Raw genomic sequence first — 14,771 nt, forward strand, 5'->3', positions numbered from 1 at the left:
AATTCAAATTAGATGTGATCTTTTCCTCTTTTCAAATTAGATGTGATCTTTTCCAACACTTTCCAAAACTGACTGTGTTCATAAGCAGGTTTTCTGCTATGGATATTGTATAAGTAACCAAGTAGCTGGGTGAGATAAGCTATTTAGCATTTCTCATTGGCACATTGTTTGTGGTTATCTTATGTTCTATTAGTTCATTCTCCTTTAGGTGGAAAAAGAGTCGTCATCGTTCTTGTCATGGCATTTTAGATCTTGGAGAGTTGCAAATTTTATTAGGTCACATGCCCCTTTTTAGTACGACAAACATGCACTTAGCTTTCAAATTTGATCCTGCCCCACACATATCCCCCCACTAATAAATACATTTTAACGTAATGTATGAATTAGTTTCTCAAATCTTGTTTTTTCCATGATTTTATCAGCATATCTCTTTCAAAATATAAGTAGATGTTAGAGATTCAGATTGCTTTATTGATATCTTTCCCAAATTCCCTCCTTAATTACTTTTTATAGTATATGAATTTATTATATGTGTACTGTTTTATCTCTGGGAGGGATATCCTCAGAATCTGGAAAATCTGCTTAATTCTTGTGATTTTCAGAATGGGGAATCTGATCATAAATATAGTTGTACATTCAAATAAATATAGGCACCCTAACAAGAATGCAGATGCACACGGACCAACATAAATATTTGTTAGATGAATGGATACGTTGCCCACTTAATCACTATAATTTAATCAAAACAGGGTAAAACTATAATACTGGAAAAATATACGAAACAACTGTTTTGAGACATTGGCAACAGAAAATGCAGAGTAAACATTTTTGCTAGTAGAACTATATTTAATGTTTTTACCAATCCACATTTTATTTATAAAACCTATGTGATAAAAATTACTGTTGATTGATATTGTCACCTTTGGATTCAAAGCAGATATTAACGGGAGATTTCTAAAAGTCAATATTCCTTGCCACACCCCAGACAACTAACTTAGGAAATTTGGGGCAGGGTCCATACGTCAGGACCGATACCCTGAGTTTCCCAGCAGGCTTGCAGTGTTGCAGCCATGGTTGAAATCTTTGATCTTAGAGAGTACCACAAAACTTTGGCCTAAATAAAATGTATAATAAACGCTTCTGTTTTTATCCCATACCACTTACTTTTAAATGTTCCCTTTCTATGCTTATCACATTGCATTGAAATTATTTTTATCAGTTTCCACTCCCAAAAGACTAAAAACTCTTTCAAGGCAGGGATATTATGTTATTAATCATTGTATACTTCTGTTAGCATCTACTGTTCATAAATACATGTTCAAGGAGATAATCATCTAATGATTTTAAAAGTGAATGAAACATAACAGATTTCTACATTCAGGCATGGTGGAAAAATTGGTACTAGACTATACCCTGCAACATAAAAAAATTATACAACTGGGCAACATATATGAAACAACCATTTACAGACTAGATAACAAGTAGGGCAGGATTAATGTACCTGAGCGAAGGCAAACAAAGTGTTTGAGTTTATGACTGGAAGCACTTTCTAGATCATGGCATAGGGCTGGAGCCCAAAGAGAGCATAAAGATCTTGTATTAAGTTTGGGAGATTGAAATTGTAGTTCAGCCCTACTAAAGTAGCTGGAATTTGTGGGGCAGGGTATCAGAAAGGAAGACTTCACAAAGAGAATGAACTCCAAAAATTTGTGTAGGGATCTGCTTGAATCTTTGGCTGAATACTAAGCTGTACGTGTATAGCTTAGAATATTCTAGGTCAAGAAGAGTTGAAGCAGGGGCGCCTGGGTGGCACAGCGGTTAAACATCTGCCTTTGGCTCAGGGCGTGATCCCGGCGTTATGGGATCGAGCCCCACGTCAGGCTCCTCCGCTATGAGACTGCGTCTTCCTCTCCCACTCCCCCTGCTTGTGTTCCCTCTCTCGCTGGCTGTCTCTATCTCTGTCAAATAAATAAATAAAATCTTAAAAAAAAAAAGAAAAGAAGAGTTGAAGCAATTTGTGACCTGTAATGAAGCTAAAATTAATCAATGGAAATTAGCAGAAAAGACACTTAAAGCTATTATAAATGCTTTATTAATTTAGACAGAAGTTATGAAAATAATAAAAATCTTATAGAAAAATTGAAATTATGGGAAAGAACAATGTAGGAATTCTATAACTGGAATATACAATATCTGAAATGAACAATCAATGGTACAGACTCAAAAGATTAGAAAAGATCAGTATTGAAGAAAGTATCTGAACTGAAGATAGGACATTATAAACTGTCCAAGGTGGAGCATTGTGAGAAAAAACATGAGAAAGATGGACAGTTATCATGTATATATGTCTGTGTGTGTACATACACCATAAATAAATGAATATATGTGTATAATAAGTGTACAAAAACAGCACAAAGGGCAACAGGGCGATAAGTAGAAGTATATTAGTATCAAGTTCTTATATACGAAGTGATAGAACACTGATTTGTCACGTATTATATTTTAATGATGTGTATTATACACAAACAATAATTTAGAAAGGAAATACTTATTCAAACAATAGGTTGTATGAGAAATATAATGAAATATAAAAGTAGGTAGGAATGGAACAAAAGTAACAGAATGTATGGGTCAAAAAGAAAATAAATAGCAAGATGATAGATTGAAGCCAAGCTTACAAATTATTAAGTGAAATGTACATAGACTAAAAATTCGAATTAAAATGCAGAAAGTTTGAAACGAGATAAAAATATAAATAAGACTTGACTATATGCTGTTTATAAAGCATGAACCTTAAATACAAGAATATAGATAGGATAAAAAGAAACTGATGAGAAACATAAAAGATACAAATCATAATAATAGGAATGCTTGAAAATCTATGTAATTGTCAGACAACGTAGACTTCAGGATAAAGATATTGCCAAGGTTAAAGAGAGTTACTTTATAATTTCAAAATGGTGAATTCATTAAAAACATGCAACAGTACTGGGGCACCGGGTGGCTTAGTTGGTTAAGCTTCTGCCTTCGGCTCAGGTCTTGATCTCAGGGTCCCAGGACCCAGCGCCTTGCAGGGCTTCATGCTCAGCAGGGAGTTTGCTTCTCTCTCTTTNCCTCTCCCTCTCCTCTTCCCCCTGCTCGTGCTTACTCTCTCATGTGCTCTCTTAAATAAATGAAATCTTTTAAAAAAAATACACACACCAGTCCTATGTATGGCCTATTAATAAATCTAGGCATACAATAAGCAATCACTAACAGAATTAGAGGGATAAATACAAAAATCATCAGTTGTAGTTTTCAACACTTCTCTCAGTAATTTATATAATACAGAAAAGCAGTAAAAGTATAAAACATTTCCATTATACTAACATTCAACTTAACCAAGTGAATGGGCTTTAAGTTTTTTGTGTGTTTGTTTGTTTGTTTGTTTTTAAAGAGGAAGAGAGCAGGGGATTGGCAGAGGGAGGGGGAGAGAAAGAATCTCAAGCAGGATTCTTAGCACAGTGTGCAGCCCGATGTAGGGCTCGATCTCATGACCCTAAGAAGCTGAAGTCAAGAGTCGGACTCTTAACTGAACCATCCAGGCACCCCCAATTTTTTAGAATAGTACACAAAATACGTACAGAATACATATTCTTTTCTCCTACACATGGCATACACATTCACCAATATAAACTATATTCAGGGTCATAAAAGAAGCCTCAGTGCACTTCGAAAAGGATTGAAAAGTACATAGGGTTGTCACCTGCCCAAACAATTTGGAAATCAGTAGCAAAATACATTTTTTAAAAAATCAGCAAATACTTAGGAATTAACAAAGGAAATCAGAAATGAATTTAGAAAATGCTTTGAACTAAAAGAACTGGAAAATCAAAATTTGTAGAATGTAAAAAGCAGCGTCTCAAAATGTATGGCCTTAGATTCTCATTTAGAACAAATTTGCAAAGTAAGTAATAAATATTTAAGGAAGAAATAAAAAGAACTCTAAACAAAATCTTCCAGAAAATAGAGGCTTGAACACTCCCCAACTCATTTCATGAAGCTACCATAATCCTGATACCAAAACCATACAAAATTATGAACAAAGAAAACTATTGATAAATATACCTGATGAGCATCCAGAAATATCTGTAAATATTATCAGAAATCATTCTTAAATATATAGTTTTTTTAATGCCAAGTGGAAAAGCAAACTTTATCCTATGAAGCAAGGTTTTCTTATTAAAAAATTAGGTGGTGTAATTTACCATATTGATGTTGAAAAGATACCAACATAACATATGATTATCTCAATAGTTACTGTAAAGCATTTGCAAAATGTAAAAATAATGTATTCAAAAAATTCTCAGCAATCTAAGAACAAAATTGAACATCTCCAACCTAAGAAATCCCTGAAAAACCAGCAGCTAGCATAGCATATGCTGAAAGAGGGAAAGCTGTATTCCAAAGATTGGTACCGAATCTAGAATATTCCCACTTCTCTTCACCGTTGCGTTAGAATTCCTAGACAGTTAATAAGTCAAGTTAAATAAATAAAAACCCATGAAGATAGGAGAGGAAGAAGGAGACATGTCTTTATCCAGAGATAACATCCTTTCGCGTATATAAAAAATCCAAAGCAATCTACATCTATTTATCTACCCATCCATCAGGAAAAAAATCAGTGATTTTAGCAAAGTCACTGAATACCAAGGCAGTATTAAAAAATGTTCACAATTAAATGACAGTTAAAGTATTACCATTTCTAGTTGTGTCAAAAATAAAATATTTCGAGAGAAATTTAACAGCTTATGCCTAAGGACTCTACACTGAAATAAAACATTAATGAGAAAAATGTTAAAAGACCTTAATAAACTGTGAGAGAAAACATGTTTATAGAGGATTCAGTATTATTAAGATGGAAGTTGTTTCTAAATTGCTATGTAATTTCGATGCAATCAAAGTCCTAGCAGTCTTTTTAAAGTAGGAATTCACAAGTTGATTCTAACGCCTATATGAAAATTCAAAGTATCTATTACAGTAAAAATATTCCTGAAAAGGAAATGTATAAAACGTACTATAAAGCTACAGTAACCAAGACAGTATGATGTTAGCACTAAGATAAATAGATCAATGGAATGCAATAGAAACTACAGGAGTAAAGCCACCTTTATACAGTAAATAGCGTTTTGACAAAGGCACTAAAGCAGCATAATGGGGAAATTAAATTTTTTCAACTAATGATGCTAGAGCAACTGTATACAATAGGGATTAAAGTGAACATTAACATCTAGCAGACGCACACACATAAATTAGTTCAAGATGGATCATAGATCTCCATGTGATATTTTAAAATGTGTAAAATGTATATTGTGAAACAGGAATATATTCATAAACTTGAACAAATGATTTCTTAGATGGAACTGTGCAAGTGCTAAAAATAATACAGAAATAAGTTATTTCCTACATTTTAAAAATTTCTTTTCATTAAAAGACATCGTTAGGAAAACAGGGAGTCTACGTAGTGGGAGAAAATACAATGCATATATGTGACACGCAATATGTATGCAGAACAAATCAGAAGATTTCTACAAATCCAAAGTAAAACAGCAAGCAGCCTGACAAAAATGGGCAACAGACTTGATCAGGAACTTCCCAAAGGAAAAATTTATTAGAGGTCAAAGGTCATATTAAAAGGTGCTCTATATCCTTAGGCATCAGGAAGATAAAAGTTAACATAATGACATCCATTACATACACATTACAGTAGCTGAAGGAAATCAACAAAACCAAGTTTCGGAAATGGTGTGAATCAGCCAAAACTTGCATATGTTGCCACGAGGAATCTAAAACGATAGGTTAAACCTTTGAACAAATGTCAGGTATTTTTGGAGCAGTGTTGTTGGGGTCTGGAGCCAATGGCCAAGAATTCTTGAGACATCTTTGGTGCAAAAAGGTGGTTTTATTAAAGCACGGGGACAGGAGCAGTGGGGGGAAGAGCTGCTGCGCTGGGTTTGTGAGGATCGATGGATTATATGCTTTGGGGTTGGGGGAAGTAAAAAGGATTTTTCAGACACAGAAGACTGTCAGGATGCTGGAGGCCTTGCTATTATCAAGCTAAGGTAGTCTTTCCCTCTAGCAAGTCATTAACGTTAAGACAGTTGGCAGTTTCCCGGAGAAACCTTATCTCTGTCTGCCTCAGGTATTCCTCAAGGGGCTACTGGCTGTGCGAACATTTATTTATTTATTTATTTATTTATTTATTTATTTATTTTGAAGATTTTATTTGTTTATTTAAGAAAGTGAGAGACAGAGAGCACTAGGGAGCAGGAGCTGGGAGCGGGAGAAGCAGGCTCCCTGCTGAGCAGAGAGCCTGATGCAGGGCTCCATCCCAGGACCCCAGGATCATGACCCGAGCCTATGGTAGACACCCAGGTACTCCAGAACATTTAATTTTATCTGCATTTCCTTCTGCCTTTGTTTCCCACATCACTAGGGCTGCTGTAACAAATACCACAGACTGGGTAATGTCAACAACAGAATTTTATTTTCTCACTTTTCTAGATGCTAGAATTTTGAGGTCAGGTTATCCACAGAGTTTGCTTCTTTTGAGGTCTTTCTCCTTGGCTTGTAAGTAGCCATCTTTTTTGGTCTTTCTTCACATGATCTTTCTTTTGTGCATTTTCCTAATTTCTTTTTAGAAGGACATCAGTCATAATTGGATTAAGGCCCACACATATGACCTCATCTTAACTTAATCACCTCTTTATATAGTCTCTGTTTCCAAATCCCGTTACTTTCTACAGCACTGGAGGTTAGGATTTCAATATGAGCATTGGAGGGACACAATCCAACCTATAACACCTAACAAAAATCACAATTCTGTTAAATCTAACTTTTCCCCAATTTTACATTTATTTCAGAGTAGTCGAGAATTTAAGGAAAAAACAACCACCACAGTGATCGGTCGGATGGGCCCTTCATAATTCCCAGAATTTATACCATTTCCCACTAGTCCATTTATTCTGACTCTCATAGCGACTGTTTCATCCAATACCTCAACCTTCCCCTCTATTTTGTCTCTTAGTTCACGGACTTTAGTTTTATTTCACTGAGGACTTAAGCTTATCCTGAAGAATATTCATAATCTCAACCATAACATTCACTCACCTACCTACAGTTTTGCACCTCCCTTCAGTCTCCCTTCCTGTTTTTCTGGATGGGATTCCTCTGTTCCCAATACAGGTTGACAGGTGTACCCCGTGATAGATTTCTGTCTAGATTACTTACTCAATGCCATATTTCAGCATTTCTTATCATTGTCTCCTGCATCATCCTTTTCCCCTTGAGCTTGCTTGTTCTGTCGATCCCACTATAATTATTTCAGCTTGAAACTTTTTTTTTAATCCAATCTGTTTGTTTCTCTAGATGTCATCCCATCTCTATTCTTCCTTTTATGTATCACAGTTCTTGAAAGTGCCATGCATATGCTCATTAACTGCATTGTTTTTCCTCCTGATGGCTCTTAAACCCACTCACAGTTAGGTTTTTTAACCACTACACTTCCAAAACTACTTTCATAAAGTCATTGATGATCTACACATTGCTGAATGTGGCATGCTGATCTTTCTTAACATAGTAGCTGTATTTGACAAATGTTCATGCTCTTCTTGAAATACTCTTTTCTCCAGCTTTAGTGAGATGCAGTTGACATACAGCATTGTATAAGTTTAAGGTGTACAATCCGATGACTTGAGACCTGTATATATTGTAAAATGATTAACACAGTAAGGTTTTTTAAAACATCCATCACTTCCAAAATTGCTGTGTGTGTGTGTGTGTGTGTGTGTGTGCGCGCGCGTGCGCGCATGTGCTCAGAACATTTAAGATCTATTTTCTTGGCAACTTTCAAGTATGTAATGTAGTATTGCTCACAATAGTCACCATGTTGTACATTGGGTCTCCAGAACTTCTCTAATAATTGGATGCTTGTAGCCTTAGAGAAACTTCTCCCTGTTTTCCCCACCCCCTAGCCCCTGGCAACCACCATTCTACTCTCTGTTTTATCAGTTAGACTAAAACAAAACGAAACAAAAAACGTGTCTACAGGGAACTCATTAGCTCATCTCAGCCACTTTTGATAGCCCCATCAGATGTATTCCTTCTCAGGTCCTTGGCTTCTATGTAGGGCTGTCATTAAACCTCTTCCCCTTTAAACCCTTCAGCTTTGGTGTCAGAGAGCTTTGAAACTAATCTCCGAGTTGACAATTTGTTGATTTATAACTCCAGCCTGAGCCTTTTCTCTGAACTACTCTATTATACCCAACCGATTACTCAGCATCTCCTTGGATGGTTAAGAAACATTTTGCCCTTAACATGAGTACAACTCACCTGTTGTCTTGCCTCACAAACCTGTACCTCAGTCTTTCTCATGACGATTACTGGAAATTCCATCTTTCTAGTTATTGAGGCTAAAAATCTTGGAGTCGGTTTGGACTCCTGATTTCCCCATGTCCATTATGCGATCTCTTAGCAAACTCTATGCGATATAAATGCAAAGTGTGTCCAGAACCTCATCAATTCTCGTCCTTTTTATTGCCAAGCCCAAGGCATCAGTATTTCTCATGTGGATCACTGCAGTTGTCTCCTCAATATCCTACTTCTTTCCTTGCTTTACTTCCGTCTCTCCTCAGTACAGCATGCACAGTGAACTTGAAAAATAGATCAGCTCATGTCATTTCTCTGATCAATCAGACTAGAAGCCCATGCTGTTACAGTGGGCAACAAGTGTCACAAATGTTTCCCTTTCCAAGTCCTTGACCTCATAATCCATTACCTCTGTCTTGATCGCTCTCCTCTAGGCATTTGCTCTCTGTGATTCCTCGAGCTCTGTAAACATGGAGTCCTATTATGTATTTAGGGATTGCTGTTGCCTCTGCCTGTATTGTTCTTTTCTGCAGATGTATATGCCTGACTCCTTCATCAACTTCTTATTTGTATTCAAATACCACTCTCTAGATAGGGCCTTTCTTGGTCATCCTCTTTAAAAACATTGAACCCTCCTAAGTATTCCCTCTTCTTCCATGGTTTCCATTCTTCCATAATACTTACTGCCATCGAGCAAGAGATAATGTTTTATTTATTTTCTTTATTCTTTCTTTTCCCACAATAGAATTTAAGTTCCATGAAAGTAGGCAATTAATAGATACTAAACATCTATATTTTTTATTATATTTGATTATATAAACATCTTTATATTTGATTATAACATCTACAAAACTGTGTCTATCACACAGTATTAATTCAATAATTATTCTAGGGCAATCCTCCAATTTGAAGGAGTAGTTTACTTAGGCTTTTTCTTTAACAATCTCTCTAGATGGATTTGATCCACATTGAATCTTGATATGAAAGTACAATGAAGTGAATCTAACTTACTGTGTTATTTTTATACATTAATATAATCAACTATAGTATTCTATAAGATGATATAAAAATATGGGTCATTGGTTTGCAGAAAAAACAGTATTTTTTCCAGTTTTACAACAGACTTGAATAGCTGTTTTACACTTTGTATTTAAGCAAATTAAAAATACATTTGTAAACAAAGTGTAATTCATCACGGCGCAAATCACTGCATCCTATCTTGTAAACCTCCAGCAAACCAAATTCAAACTGTAAATATTGAATGTGACCCCTTACCTTAAGCAGCCCAGTTTGAATGCTGTGATAATCACATTCACACTTACCTCAGCCAATAGAGGGAGGAAAAATTATAATGGTGCGTATTATTCATGACTTTTCAATAGAGAAAATGAAACCATCTTTAAGCTAAATAAACCTTTAACATATTATGTCTGTTAGCTTTTTAAACTGTTAACATTTAGATCTTTGATTAATTCAGACAAAATGATAACTGAATAATATTTCTCACAGTTTTAATTGAACAATAAATATGAAAGTATAGTTATATATATGGATATACTTATAAATATATATTTTTAAAATGTTGTTTAGAGTCGTTCAAATAATTTAAGGCTATTTCAAGAAGTGGAAACAATATTGGCTTAAGAATCACAAGGTCTAGATTTTGTTTTTTTAACTGCCACTGTTTGAACTTGACCTGTTAGAATTAGAGCATGTGGTTACCCCAGTCTTTCTGTTTGTAAATGTTAACACAGTTTTCTTAGAGCTTATCCAACTATTATATCAATGTTATTTTTACCATTTTTACAAAGTTTGAATGTCTGAAATCAAATTGCACATTTCTCATGTAGTCATTTTATTTTCTTGTAATCTACATGATGAATCTAAGAATATAAGTTTCTAATGTTTTGTGAGAAAGAAAATACTAATGTGATTGAGAAAAGAAATTTTAACTTTATTTATTTTTACTAAATTCAAATTTGAATGTACTAAATCATAGATAGCTCGTGTTTATCATACTGGACAGCACAATTCTAGACCATAACCCTCTCCTTTGCTTTATTTGCCATCATGTTGACCTTACATTTCTTAGTGTAATTGCTTGACTAATTTCTGGCTCCACCATTAGAGTATAATCATTATATTTATATAGGACCATGTATATTTTTATTCATTTTTGGATCTTCAGGACCTAGCCCAATAAATAGTGAAAAGGAAGTGCTTAATTAATAAATTATCATGGTATGACTGAGGCATTATGCAGCTCAAGGGGCACCTTTCATTTAATGTATGTAAATGTGCCTTGCACGGAATTGTTCAGTGCATTGTGGCCACTGCAGTGACATTACAGAGTGGCTCTGAACCAGGATAGGGAAGAGAGGGGAGTTTAAGTGATAGTGAAAACTATAACAGAGAAAGGGCTATTGCCCATGCTTCCATTTCTAAGAGAGTTCAGTGATTAACAAAGAAGTATTAAAGTGTATTAATCGAGCATCTAAGATTATTTAGGGTTTTTTTTTTTTTTTTTAGAGCTTCCTGAGAATCACCCATTCATTGGCTTCTATAGGTAAACACTAATTTGTATATTGACAGCAGTTTCAAGACAGTGTGCTTTAATCTAGGGATTTTCATTAGACACATGAAAGCCTGAATGGAAAAAAAAAAAACCCCAAAACCAGCATTTGAATCACAGGATTCCTTAACATAATGTGTGTAGCATTCAGTCATGAACTGTATATGACTTGTTTCTTCTGCTTTTATACAGTTTCCCTTAGATAAAATTCTATATTTCTAATACAATCTCCAAGAGGATTTCCATACAGGTAAACAAATGCTACCAAAAGGTCAGAAGCTCTCTTACTTGGGCCTTAAATACACATACGTTCACATATATAATCCCGTATTCAATTTTTTTCCTGTTCTTAATATAGTTCCTATATTAGACACAGTTTTTCGTTTAGAATAAAAATTAAGTCGCTGAGCAGAGGCCTTCTTCAGTGACTGTTAATTTTCTAAGAGGTAAGCACCTTTTTAATGTTTTTCTTTAGGCTACTTGTAGCAAATCTCTTGGTTCCAACTCCCTTCTTTTTGACCTTTCTCTCTGACTCATTCTACCATCACCCACCAGATCTGTCAAGAAAAGGAAAGTTAATAACCAGGTTCCAAGCCAAGAATGAGATTAGATTCACACTCAAGCGAGGGAAGGTGAGTTTTGAATTTTGAAAAGAAGCCCTTCAAGGGTCATGTAATTACTAGGGTGTTATCAAAAAATTATTACTGCTGCATATTCCTCATTTGGGAGGCGAGTGCCACAATGCCACAGGGCAGCGGAAAGTTATAAATGGTGACATGCAAATGAGTCAGGAAAGCACATACATTGGTGTTCTGCTGCCCCATTTGCTAATGGAAAATGCAACATCAGAAAGCATGCCTTTCATGGAGAATGACATATCTAGGACATTGGCTGGGATTTATAGTCAACCATCTTTCTGCTGCTTCATTGGCTTTTACAATTCATTTCAGTTCTCACTTAGAGGAAAAAATCCTGGTGCCTAGATGAGCATATATCCTCGTCATGCTTCTTTTGGCTGCTTCTTTTACTTGTGATTAATTTTTAAAATTCAGCTAATTTATTTATGTGATAGTTCCTGAGAATCATGACTTGGAAAATAATTTTGCCTTCATCAAGTCTTGTCTCCATAACAATACTCTAACATGCTTTTGCTGAGCACTTGTTCTGCTCTTCATATTCCACCTTGATTTAAACATCCACTCTCTTGTTTTAATTAAAGAGTCCTGTTTCAGGCTTTTTATTGTCTAGCAAAAGGAAAAAAAGGATAAATATAAAAAAAGACACGCCTCAGGACTGATGAATAAAAGGTCTGGAAATCACAAATCATTTGGCGCTTCCTATATTAGAACATTAATTTTTAGGAAAATGTTTTATTCAGGTTTAATCAGAGCCTTGGAGATATCATCTGAACCTTTTGAGATTTTCGCAACCCTTATTTCTGACCCAGTTTTTTAAATTTTTCAGGTGTTAAGGAACTACTACTTTCTGCATGTAATTGGGAAATCAAAACTATTTGGAATAGGTTATATCTTGTTACCTGTTTGACTGGTAGGTTTAAGCATTTTATTTTACTTTTACCTAAGATAATAATGATGCCACAAATTATATACCCTCGAACCAAATAATTGTACAAAGACTAATTTCACTTACAGAGGCTTTTTATGAAGCTCTAAGAACACGTAGAATGTGAATATAAATTAAATCGTTGTTGGTGTTGCTGTTACATTATATTTCTGAACATCGCATCTTAGTACGGTTTCAATAATTATTTAAAACTTTTTTTTTAAAGATTTTTTTTATTTATTTGACAGAGACAGAGGCAGCGAGAGAGGGAACACAAGCAGGGGGAGTGGGAGAGGGAGAAGCAGGCCTCCCGCTGAGCAGGGAGCCCGATGCGGGGCTCAGTCCCAGAACGCAGGGATCATGACCTGAGCCGAAAGCAGACGCTTAACGACTGAGCCACCCAGGTGCCCCTATTTAAAACTTTTTAAATATTCTTGCTTCTCTGTAAACAAAATTGAACACACATGAAAAAGAATAAAATCATCCTTTTTTGATCCACATGATCTACAGTCATGTATAATAGCTAATAAGGAATTTTAAAATAATAAAAATCATAGGTACAATGTATTTTTTTAGGGTGCCAATTTCCATGTTAAAATTCAATGTTACAACAACCATATGAGTTTCAAACTACTAGAAGCTATAGATTATGAAATTGATGTTTAGTTTAAGTAAAACTTTCATGATCCATACCTAGTGAGTAGCAAGAGTGGAACCCAGACTCACGTCTTTTTGACTCCAGAGTCCACACACTTTAACCATTCTATTTCAAGGTCTCCATTTTTTTATTGGATAAAGAGGTCAGCCTGATTCAGTATTTTCAAAGGCTGACACCTGTATTGCTGAAGAAACATTGTCACAGTAGAACTAAAAATAGAATACTCATTATAGGCCTTTCTAACAGTGCTTCCCTTTTATAGATATTAGACCAGTGGTATAACTCTTACAAAGACAAATATTTCAAGACAGATGAGGGGGCTCCTGGGCAACTCAGTCTTTTGGGCATCTGCGTTCGTCTTGGTTTGTGATCCCAGAGTCCTGGGATCGAGCCCCATGTTGGGCTCCCTGCTTAGCGAAGAGCCTGCTTCTCTCTCTCTCTCTCTCTCTCTCAAATAAATAAGTAAGATCTTTAAGGAAAAAAAAAAGATGAGAAAGAACCCAGGACTTAAGAATAGAATGGAACTTGACATCAGTGACCAACGTTGGGTATAAGAGACCATTCCTAGCCTTCTAGAAGGAAACTTCCATTCTTAGTGTCCATTTGGCTCAACAAATACCTGGCCTCCTATTTCTGATGGCTTCTTACAAGACACACACCATCAGTAATTCTCCTTCTTTTGTACCTTTAATTATTCTCATATCACAGTCACTTTCACATAACTACAGTGAGCTCAAATATCCCTAAAACAGGAAATTTATTTTTGAGCCAGCACTACCATATATAATTTCCCCTTAAATATCGCATTCTTGAAAATAGGAATCTATTCTTCCCACTCATGCCTTAGTCTTCTGTGATTAGGGGCCAATTCCCAGCACTTTAAATATGTTGTTAAATCTACCTAGAGGATATCTAACTCCCCATCCACTTCTATTCTCAGGTTGGAGCTTACCATCTAATTTATTAGTTATGTTCATAGCAATTTCAGATCATTGAGCATTGTAGTATAAACATTATTTAATGGAAAAGGAAAGCCGGATGCTTTAAAAAAAAATGTTTTAAGAATGTCAAATACAAATCCTTTCATTTTGGGATGCCTGCCTGGCTCAGTCAATAGAACATGTGATGCTTGATCTCAGAGTTGAAGCCACGGGAGAAATCTTATCCTGTATTGACAAGCAAGGACAAGAAAGCTGTATATATTGAATGACTCTTAAGTTCTAGTACCAAGTCAGAAGATTATAGTGATTCTCTTAAGCTGCATTGCAGGTTGATGTTATGAGTTGAGCTGTAACCACTAAAGGGATATGTTGAAATCCTAACCACCACCACCCCCTTCTCCTTCGCCAACCTATGAAAGTGACCTTATTTGGAAATAGAGTCTTTGTAGATTTAATGCAATGAAGATGTTATTGTTAGAATGAGTCCTAATCCAGTATGACTAGTGTCCTTATAAAAAGAGAAAAACACCATATGAAGACAAAGATACACAGGGAGAATGCTATATGACCACAAAGGGAGAGATTGGAGTGGTGCATTTGCAAGCCAAGAAATTACCACTATTATATTTAC

The sequence above is a fragment of the Ursus maritimus genome (genome assembly GCF_017311325.1).
Source record: "Ursus maritimus isolate PB19 chromosome X unlocalized genomic scaffold, ASM1731132v1 scaffold_X1, whole genome shotgun sequence".
In the NCBI taxonomy this organism is placed as follows: Eukaryota; Metazoa; Chordata; class Mammalia; order Carnivora; family Ursidae; genus Ursus; species Ursus maritimus.